This window comes from Drosophila navojoa, chromosome 5 (assembly GCF_054131105.1).
Source record: "Drosophila navojoa isolate 15081-1374.11 chromosome 5, UAZ_NAV_1.0, whole genome shotgun sequence".
In the NCBI taxonomy this organism is placed as follows: domain Eukaryota; kingdom Metazoa; phylum Arthropoda; class Insecta; order Diptera; family Drosophilidae; genus Drosophila; species Drosophila navojoa.
This window is the reverse complement of record NC_142893.1, coordinates 2,947,524-2,958,790: the sequence shown is the minus strand read 5'-3', so window position 1 is coordinate 2,958,790 and position 11,267 is coordinate 2,947,524. Positions and strand designations below refer to the sequence as shown.

Below are 11,267 nucleotides of genomic sequence, written 5' to 3'. Positions count from 1 at the left end.
TCCTTTTCTTTTTCGTTTTCAGTGTTCTGCTTTCCGTTTTCCTTCACTCTGGGGAATTGTCAGTTATTTTGCGCTGCTCTCTTAATAAGTTTGAACTGATCCATCTGGTCTCTGCAAAGAAAGTGGCAAAAGGAAAAGCACATATATCAGTTAAGTTTATATTGTTTAGTCTCGGGCTTCAATTTAAGATTTAAGATTGCAACTTCAAAGGACCCAATAATTGATATCAATGCTCAGTTTTGATTCCTAGAAATTCCTATTTGATTTTTCGCCAGCTCGATGGGCTTTTTCGCTGGCTTAATTGGGCAGTGGGCCTAGGGAGGGAATTTTCCCACCATTTATATTGATTTGAAATTCTTCATTAAAGCAGCCTACATAAAATATTTCTCTAGTTTCACTTTGTATATCTCAGGGATTGACTTGCATTTTGCTTTAGATATAATTTGATTTGTAGTGAGCGAATTCTGTTAAAGGAAATTACATATCTATATTAAATAATAATTGAAATTATATTTAGATTAAATCTTAAATGCAGTTTAGGCTTTAGTCCATTTTCTTTGGCATTGGAAACATTTATTTTTACTTTTCTTCAAATTATGAAAGTTTCAGCACTTAAGCAGTTTTGCCTCACTGATATTGTTATAGTTATTGTCGTCATTTGTTCTTAATGTTGATAAACTCGCTTAAATTGTATTTAATTTGCATTCAATGAAAGCTGTCAATCCAATTAGAGTTCGGCTTGCGACCATTTCTGATTGTCTTGAGCAGATTCTGTTTCGGATTGCAGTCCTTATAAGTATTTCGTATTTGGCATTGTAATTGGACCGCTGTGCCTTACAAAGCGCCCTAATTGTGTATATACTTATATATGTATAACTGTATGTATGGCATGGTATATAGAGGGCATTTTGTTCCTACATTAATTTGCATACTGAATGAAATTTATTTATTGTGCCTCGCAAATTTGCCACATTATTTATAGGTCAACAAGAGGCGACTCGCCGCAACTTGCTACGCGTAATGAATGGACAAGAGATAGCAGGAGTGGGACCAGGAGATAGACAGATAGAGAGAGAGAGAGAGAGAGAGAGAGACAGAGAGAGAGAGAGAGTAAGATGGAGATAGAAGGCAGGGGACAGTGCCTTCATATAGACTAAGCGTTGTAGATATGAAGCTGAGCTGAGCGCTGCGGCGTCGTTGTTGCCTTGCTCTAATGCTCGCCCAGTAAGTGGAAAAGAGAGTATATAGGCTTTGCTCTAATGCTCGTCTTGATGTTTGTTCATTTGATTAAATAAATGAGCTGAAGGCGCCGCTTGAATAGCATGAGGGTTCAATTATTTATATACCCTTGTCGGGTAGTTTGCCACAGGATGAGTAAGTTGTATCATAGTTGATATGCTCTAAAGTTAAATTGCATTACTAATTTAATTTTTAGTAATTTTTATTTATAATTATTTATTTTATTTATTATTTTATTTAATTTATTGTAATTCATATTTATAATTATTTGTATTATTTACTATTTTATTATTTATTTAATTAATAGTATAATTATAATTATTTACTTTATTTATTATTATTTATTATTTCATTATTTATTTATTTTATAGTAATTTATATATATAATAATATATTTTATAAATAAAAACAAATTATTTTAAGATATGATATAGTAAAAAATTAACCATAGAAGCCCTCGGCGTATTATATAATTGTTTATTTTTATTAATTAATAATAATTCAAGAAAATATGTAAAAATTAAAAAATATATTATCATTGTTAATATTAATTTTCTGTATTTATTTTGAAGTTAGAGTTGATATGAAATTTAGATGAGCCTCAGAGTCTTATTTTTTTAATTATTTTATTTTTTATTATTTATTTAGTTTTATATATATATATTTTTTTTTTATTTATTTAGTTTTATATTTATTTTATTTATTTATTCAGTTTTATATTTCTTTTATTTATTTATTTTTTAATATCTATTTATTTTATATAATTATTTATTTACTTAGCAGCTAGACCTAATAAAAGGTCATTCGAGCTGATTATTATTATTTTATTTCATATTTTTATTGAGCTCTTCGCTCTTAGAACAACTTGAGCGCGTATTATGCAACTGGCTAAGCTCGTCTCTTTTATTCCAAGTTATTTTTTATATTTTTTCTGTTTTTTATTTTATTTGTTTATTCGCACGCACGAGTGAGTTTAGAGTTTTCATTTTGGTTGATTTTTTATGCTAAAAACCATAAAAATATAAAGAAAGCTAAATTTTGTTCTCTTTGCCATTTGGTCAGCAAGTTGAGCGTAACTCATAATTTTTAGCTGCCTTTTTATTATGATATTTATATAAACTTTTTTTTGCTTGTTTTGATTTTGGTTTCTTTTTATGATTTTATTTTATTTTTTATTATAATTTTTATTATTGTTTTTTGTTTTTTATTATTTTTATTTAGTATCTAACAGCGATGCTAAAATAGAAATGATGTATGTTTAAATTTAAGAACTTATGCATGTATGTATATATGTATGTGTATAATATTGTACATGTGAATATTATATATAAATGAAAATTGAAAATTTTTGGTGGGAAAACTGCGTTGCTCGTTGCTCATTTTAATTACAAAACAATGTGGCAACTTGGCTAAGCAAATGTATGTGAATATATATATATATATATGTATATATGTGTGTATGTTATGTAAAAGTATGGTTAGTATATTTAATTAAGCAATGTCCATGGCAACTTATTTGCAAACAAACATTAGCAAAATGTCATGCGGCATGAATTTATGACACACTCGTGTGCAATTCATTTAAATTGATAAAAGCAGCTGATGTTGGCTGTTGGCTGTTGGCTGTTGGCTGTTGGCTGTTGTTGTACGACTGTGGATGGGTCGTCTTGGTGGGTGTTGCCTGTTTTGTTAGTTTTGTCGCAAATGCAGCGCAGTTTTAGAGTAATTCTCTGGCAAATGTTATGCAAGTGGAATGCTATTTTATGTGCCAATGTCTGTGTCGTTCGCGTCAGTGTGTGTGTGTGTGTGTGTGTGCAACACAACTATGCACTTAAATGCAGTCACGTATACAGCGCAAGAGAAAGTGTGTGTGTGCGAGTGAGAAAGCAAACGTACATATTATTATCTTGACACAATGGTGCCATAAAACTTAAAGACCCCCACAGCAGTTGCTGCTGCCAACCCCGCCTCGCAAGGGCAACTGCTAGCGAGCAAAGAATGCGAACGGGAGCTGGAACGTGGCACAGCGAAATGAAGGACATGCCATTTGCCGCCCAACAGCAACAGCAACAGCAACAGCAACAACAACAACAACAACAAACAGCCATGCCATGCCATGCCAGCAATGTCTCTGTTGCTGTTTTGCTGCTGCTTTCTTTTCATAACACTCGCATATGCACATTTATACATTTGTATTGTGGGGAGAGAGAGCGAGGGAGAGAGAGACTGGGTGAGGGAGAGAGTGTGCTGCGTCCAGCTGCAGGCGCCTCGGGGCGCGTTGGAGGTTATATGGAAATTGTAATAAGTTGAAAACCAAAAAGCTGATGTCATGAGGTTAGTTGCTCTGGCTCAAGTTTCAAGCGACAATCATGTGCTTTTCTTTTGTGCGCGGCTCAAGCTGTTGTTGTTGTTGTTGTTGTTGTGTGCTGACCTCATACTTCATTTTGTAGCTTTTGTTTGTTTGTAGCTGGCATGCGAATTCTGTTGTTGTTGTTGTTGCTATTGTTGTTGCATAATGCACTGAGCTTGTGCCCCGTTGTCGCTGTCGCTGTCGGAAATGTAACGGCATGCCACATGACACAAACACACAGCATGAGTGAGAGTGTGTGTGAGAGAGAGAGAGGGCAACACTCGCACACACTCACTAAGACAGTCATAAATATTTCATATGCAACTGCTGTGCCGTATTATTGTTGACAGTAATTGAGGAGAAAGAGAATGAGCAAGAGAGAGAGAGAGAGAGTGCGAAAGAGTGAGAGAGGAAGCACTGCAAGAGTGTGGAGCTTTGAGAGAATCGTAGTAAATTATTTAAATGTTTATTTGGGGATTTGCAGTTACACACACACACACACACACACACACACATATCGCACAGCAGAAGAAATCGTAATGCGACTGCTGGCTGAACTGGAACTGGCACTGGATCTGAAACTGAAACTGAAACTGGACCACAGTGCGTATGATGAATGCCCAATTGCATTTGGGAGTCGTTAGCTAAAGCCAAACAAATCGCTTTAGCCTTATTTATATTTATTATACAGCAAGCTTACAGAGCGTTGATTAAGCGCCTGCCATTGCAAAATGTTGTGGGCACACGTGTGTGCTTGTGTGTGTGTGTGGGTGTTTGAGTGTGTGGGCTCGTAGAGTTGGCATATCAGAGCAAAAAGATATGCAAAACATTGCAAATGCACGCACTTCGGCTGCTGAATATTGTGTTCATTGGAATCCAAGTTATTGCTGATGTGCCACGCCTTGTTTTGTAATTGGCAGAGTTGATTATTAGGCACTCAAAGGTGCAGAATGACTACCTTTAGCCTGAGTGGAACTGATGTCCTTCTACTTAAACTGCCAAATTTGTGGATTTTGTACTTTTTGTTGGACTGATCGTCGCTTGATAGAGCATTGCCCTCTCGTTCTCGCTTCGTGGAATAATATCTCTTACTTGATTGCCTACACAAATATGCGTAAATATAATTTGAGTACATTAGCTATGAATAGTTTGGCATTCACACAGACAATAAAAAACCATTATCGACACATCTGTCTCTAAACCTCTCTCTCTTTCTTTCTCTACTTCTGCCTTTCTCTCTCACTCTCTCTCTCTCTTTCTGTCTCACTCTTCTCTCTCTCTCTTTCTCTCTCACTCTCTCTCACTGTCGTTATCTTTCTCACCCTCTTTTTGACATCCTCGCTCTATGTCGTGTGAGAGAGATCTGTTCTTTTTCCCTATTTTTCTTAACCACACTGTCGTTTGTTTTCTACCTCTCTCTCTGTCTTTCTCTACATCTCTGTCTTTCTCCCTTTCTCTCTCTCTCAATCGCTTTCTCGGTATTCATTCACTGTTTGCAGATATATTTAAATTCGCGTCTGCAGAAACCTGTGTGTTTACAACTTTTATAAAACTATTTAGTTTTAGTTTTAGTTTTGGTATTAATTTATTTTTTGTGCTTTGTGTTTGTCAATTTGAGACCCGCAGGCGGTTGGCTTTTTAATTAGCATTGCTAATTTACATAATTACTTTTGTCGGTCAAAATAATAGATAATGTTAACATTCCAAAGGGGCGTCCAGAGAGAGAGAGAGAGAGAGAGAAAGAGAGCGGAATAGCAAGAGGCAGAGTGTGAGTGAGCTCATCATGCGGGAACTTCTCTCTCTCTCTCTATCTCGTTCTCTCTCTCTCTGCCTCTTTCTATCCCTCTCACATGCTCGACCTCCTCCCCCCTCTCTCTCTCTCTGTACGCCCCGCTCTTTATGCGGGAACTCTGTCATTAGTTGAATGCATTTCAATTGCAGGCAACACACACACACACACACACATGCGCATATTTTACCCTTTTAGCTCCATAAATATGCACGGATGGCATATTACAACGTCCATTTTGTGGCCAGCATTGTGAAAGCCAAAATGCCCGCCATTGCTCACTCCTCCCCAGTCGCTCACCCCTCACACCACCGCCCCCCCCTCGACTTCTGCAACTGCAAATGTAAATTGCGCGTAACGCATTTTGATTGCACTTGAGTGCCAGCATAAAAATTCGCATTATATATAAATTTGCCTCTTCAAGTGCTGACCAGTGTGTATAAATATGTATATATGTAGACATGTGTGTGTGTGTGTGCGTGTGCGTGTGCGTAGATTTTCCCAGCTACGCACGCACGTAATTGTTTTGCGCACATTTCCGTTTCCGCTGCGCTGCACTTGAATGACTTTAATTTACGCCCGCTTTTTATGTACGCGCCGAGTCCATTGCGAGAATGGTAATTGAAGGGTATATTGGCTAGTGAGTCAGTGGCAGGCAGGCGTGGCCGTTGCCATAAATTATACATGTACTTGAATCGGCATGAAAGGAATAGATAATTTGGCCTTGTATGTCTTATCTGTCCCTGCATTTGGCTGAAGACCTCGATTCTGTCGTAGCTCCTGACAGTTGTATGGCAGAGAATGGAGCTCTATGCTTGAATATACATATATAGCTAGCTAGAAGCAAGCTTGTTTTAATGCATCGCTGGGTTACTTAATTCCCATAAATAAGTAAATAATTAAAAATAAAAAATGATCATAAAAGATGATATTGATAAAAGAATATTTTCAGTTAGGGTATCTGTTAGTCGTGCACTCTCCGCTCGCATAATTTTACATGCTATTTACAATCTTGTGGCCATTGTCGGGATATAACAAAGTAATTGACCAATTGTGTGGCGAGTCAACGGCAGCAGTCAAAAGGCTAACAACGAAATTGCCACGAATTTTGCATTAAGCAAATTAAGCTAAAGATTTTGGCCTTAAAGGCAGTAAATGAAACGCGCAAGCGTTTGCTGTAAAAAAAATTAAAATAAAATATATATATATATATATATTTAACAATAATATTTAAATATTTAACTGCATCAGCTGAGTCGAATTTATTGTTGAACAACTTTTGCTAAGAAAACTCCAAAGATTTATAATAAGTGAAAACCCCTAGAGGAGCGTAGCTGCGGACTGTTGCTGTCAGAAAGCAAAAGTTTTTAGCAAAGCTAAAAAAATAACATAGTTTTCAAATAATATTTTTCTTTTGTCTTTGGCTTAGCTTTGATTTGGCTGCGAGCTGCTGTTGAAATATTTGCGGACTCGAGACGTGTGGCTTAGCTTGAGTTGGTCTTAATCCATATATTGTTATTTTTAGATGAAGCCTTGAGTTAGTTTTAAGGTATTAGACAATTTCTTGTTGGTTTTAAGCTAAGAGAAAAAATATATAAAATTTGTAAACTAGGCCAGGATTAGCTCCATGTTTTTTTTTTTTTTTTTTGATAGATAAGTGAGTTAGCTTTGCCCTTAAGTATTAAGTATTAAATCTTAACTTATTCCTATTACTATCTAATAAGAAAAGTTTTTACATAATACATACATATATTTTAATTCATAGACATGTATATATTCTAATTGCCGAAGAATAAAAAATAAAGAAACTTAATTTAGATACATATACATATATATCCTATTTAAAATGATTTTTTGTCTATTCTAAATTAATTTTGCTTGCTTCATATAATTTTATTCTTTCAACTTCAACAACTTTCTGCGCAATTGATTAATTCATTTGCATTAACAACTTTTTAAAAACCAATTAAAAAATGCCGTTAGCTCGCACTGCTGCTTAGTCTTCTGAGCAGTTAGCTGGCGTTAAGTATACGCAGCGTATGCAATTGAAACTGCTTCATATATGGCATATGCCTGTGTGTGTGTGTGCATGACCTGTTTGCCTGTTTGCCTGTCTGGGCTGCCTGGCGGGCTGCAATGAATCCCAGCTCAACGCACAAAGAGCGCAAGTTGCAAAAAAAAAATAAGAGGGGTGAAAAAAAAAATAAAGTGATTCAAGAAACTTGCAAGTTGCAAAAGTTTTTCAATTTAAGCCAGAGCCGAGGCGCCCCGCAGCAACTCATGTTGCATGTGCTCGCCCAGCCCGTCTCTGTAACCCTCTTTCTCTATGTGTGTGTGTGTGTGTGTGTGTGTGTGTGTGTGCTTGTTAATTTACTACTAAAAAGCACAATGGCATTTGGCTAAGGGTCTGGGCATTTGAATTATTTCGTGTCATTGCCTGCCGGCGCGACGCTTACATTGAGCCGTTCTAAAAAAAAAAACTCAAGTGTGTATATGTGTGTGTGTGTGTGTGTGTGTGTGTTCAAGTACCTTGTTGCCAGAACCTTAATTGGTAAGGCCGAAAACGTCAACAGCTCATTAAGTTTGCAGCTTGGCGTCAAAACTATTTGAACATAACTTTAAGACGTCATTTGTGTGTGTGTGTGTGTGTGTGTGTGTGTGTGTGTGTAAACTGTAATGTTGGCCGTTATAATAAAAATAATCATAATAATAAAAAAACATTCTTCGTGTTTATTTAAGTTTTCAAATTGTACAAATTTTGGTAAATTGTTTTGTGCTGTGCCACAATGAAAGTCGTAGCACACACACACGCACACACAGAGGCAGGTATATCACTGTGCGTGTGTGTGTGTGTGTGTGTGTGTGTGTATGACCCGCCCCCTTTAACAGAGTTCTCTGCTTTATTTTACTACTAGCTTTTTTCTGTTTTGTTTTGCTTTGCTCGTGACTGCAGCAAAGTTTTAGTTTGGCAATTTTGCTTTTCCGTTTGTTTTTTTCGTTTCTTTTTTTTTTTTGCCCAAAATTTTTTCTATATAGATTTTTTTTGTTTTTTCGATTTTTTGCTCGTTTTGTGCTTTGTTAGTTCCGTTTCCGCTCGGCCTCGACTCCCACTCGCAGCTACGTGCACCGCTCGCTGTTCCATTTAGCTAGCCCGGCTCACTGGCCTGGCCTGGCCTGGCCCGGTCGGGTCTGGCTGTCTGCTTTGGCCTGGTCTGCGTTGTTCGTTTTCGTTTTCGTTTTTATTTCATGTGGTGTGTTGTCAACTTATTTCGGGATTCGGTGATTTATTTTCTAAACAATTAAAGAAAAACAAAAACGTGGGAAGAGTACGAACAACAGCACATGTACATGTTTCCATGTATGCATGTGTATGTGTGTGTGTGGGGCATAGAAAGTGGTCTAGCTTTATGAATTTTTCAGTTGAATTATTTACAGGAAAACGCAGGATAACAGTTTGCCAGTTGCGCCAGTTTTCCCTCAGTTCCAGCAACAACAATTTTTGTCCAAATAAAACTTGCAGCTGCAACATGAAAAATGTTTGCTAAATGGCAGCACATTTATGCGGTGCGGAGTAAAAATGCACAAAAGAACACAAAAAAAGAAAAAAAAAAGTAAAAACAACAAAAAACTTGAATATAATAAAAATATGTCACTTGGATTACAGGTAACAAAACAATATTTGCAGCTGTTCATGTTTGTCCAGCATTCTCAGTGTGTGCGAGAGTTGAGCTGGATTTTAAAGTTGGGTCTGAGAGTGCATTAGAGCAGAGATTTGATTGAATTTAAGGTAAAGCTAACTCGGTTTAAGGTGTGCAATAGTGTGTGACATGAGTGTAGATTAGCTTAAATGAATAAAAAGTTATAATAAATGGCTTTATTATAGCTAGAGTATAGCTATTCAGCTTGAATTTATCTAGACTTAAATTGTCTGATAGGAATGTGGATATAAAGATACAAATCAATGGTAAATTCTAGAAAGCTTTTCATTTATGGTCGCTTAGTTACTTTGTGTAGACATGCATGACTAATATTTGTGGACGCCAGTGCTGCTTAGCTTGCTTTTTGCTCTACTTAATTGTTTTTAAATATACTAATTAATACTAAATATCTATTAAAAAGTTAGTGTTGCCAAGACTATGTCTAATTTTAGAGAGCTAAACATGATATTATTTCATCTAGCTCTCAGAGTACCCTCCAGCTGCTGTCTTTCTAGCTGGCATGAATAATATTGCGTGACGTGAGTGTAAAGTATATGACACATTATTTATAATCAATTATATATTCTTTTTTCTTTTATTGCACTGTATTAGCAGGCATGACTAATATGCCGCGACACCAGTGTAGCATTGCATATAAGAAATTTGTATAAAAATTCAATTGGCATACTCAAAAGATTAAAATGCTTCAGCCTGCTGAATATTTGCTTTGTGATTAGGTTTCTCTGCCTATTATTCTAGGACACCACTGTAAAAGTATTTAAAGCTTCACTGTCTGCTGCTCGAACTTTTGTTTTACTGCCCATCTCCTGGCTAATTTTACTACAATAAATTGAATATATGTAGGCTGTTCTCTTATGCCCGCCATGGCATGCCTAATATTTCATGCCTCCACTGTTACTTATAGCAAAATTAATTCCGCTTTTTGCAATTTCTTTTTTCTTTGCGCGGCGTTACTCAACTAGCACATAAATCGTGGCAGGTATTTCATTAAACTAACGTCAAGTTGCTGTCGCAGCGCATAAATATACAAGCGCCCACACACACAACACACACACACACACTCGCACACACACAGCTGCAGACAACTCACATATATTCTCACCTATAAAGTCATGTAATCGTCTTCATAATTCCGCCAAGACAAACCATCCAGCATAATATTTAACACGACGCTGTGAACAATAAAGCATAGCAGCGAGAGCATATTACACACACACACACATACGCACACACACACGCATACACGCACACACACATGGTTTTTTGCTGCACTACTTGAAGAAAAACTACTGAAATTATGCGCATTTATCAAAGCAAGGAGTAAGGCAGTTGCTTTGCCTGGGTGGGCGTGGTCGGGTGACAAGGCAACAGCGACAACAGCAGAAACTGGTGCAAGTGAATGCACACACACATACACACACACACACGCACTCACACGCACAACGACAAGCGCAATTACATGCACACAGATACAGCGAGTGTGAGGGTGAGGGAGAGAGCGGAAAAGTGCATGTAATTTTGTGCCTGAAAATTGCAAACTTCACACACACACAAAGGTTTCGCATCTATGTGTGTGTGTGTGTGTGGCAGCAGTTTAATACTCGCGTGGTAAATGAATCAGACGTTTGCACAATTGTTGCCATTGCGTTCGCCCGGGCGTATACGTGATATTTAGCGTCTGAAGCACAAAGTAATCTTTATGCGAAGAAAAAATGAAGTAAATAAAAAAAAAAAAGATTGTCGCCCTGGCGTATGCATGAAATTAATTTCCATTTACATTTCCTGTTCTCTCTCTCTCTCTCACTCTCTCTCTCACTTTGCATACATTTTGATTGATTGTTTTCGCTTTGCGGTAAAAGCTTCGCCTAAAGTTTTGGGTTTCTATTTTTTTTTCGGCTCCTTTTTGGGGCCTGGCAGAGGCAAATGCATTTGAATTTACAATGTGTCAGAGTGAAGCCAGCGCCATTAATATGCGCATGTGTGTGTGTGTGTGAGAGAGTGTGAGTGTGTGAGCCTAAATTATGCGACGGTCTTTGGCCTTTGGGCGCATATGCACATATATAGTATATATATTTATGATGGCTGAGGCCAAAAAGTTGGCCAATGCATATAGATATCGCATACATATATACGATATTATCGCACGCCTCGCCTACACAGAGATAATAAT

The 11,267-nt window shown here is 37.0% G+C and overlaps 2 long non-coding RNA genes across 3 annotated transcripts in view; one reads left to right on the top strand and one right to left on the bottom strand.

The window, feature by feature from the left end:
- The window catches only part of LOC108655100 (uncharacterized), a 134,317-nt gene that overhangs the window by 79,164 nt on the left and 43,886 nt on the right, over positions 1-11,267 (top strand). Inside the window, exon 4 of one of the 2 annotated variants that reach the window (XR_016197165.1) lies at positions 23-138. The exons of the other annotated variant lie outside the window; for it this stretch is intronic. This is a non-coding gene — a long non-coding RNA (uncharacterized LOC108655100). Of the gene's footprint in view, positions 1-22; positions 139-11,267 lie in introns of those variants that run through there. 2 annotated transcript variants of the gene reach the window in all.
- On the bottom strand, positions 8,086-9,222 carry LOC149090951 (uncharacterized). Its single transcript, XR_016197157.1, has 2 exons — positions 8,812-9,222; positions 8,086-8,669 (listed from the first exon to the last, which is right to left on the bottom strand). It is a non-coding gene; the product is annotated as an uncharacterized LOC149090951 (long non-coding RNA).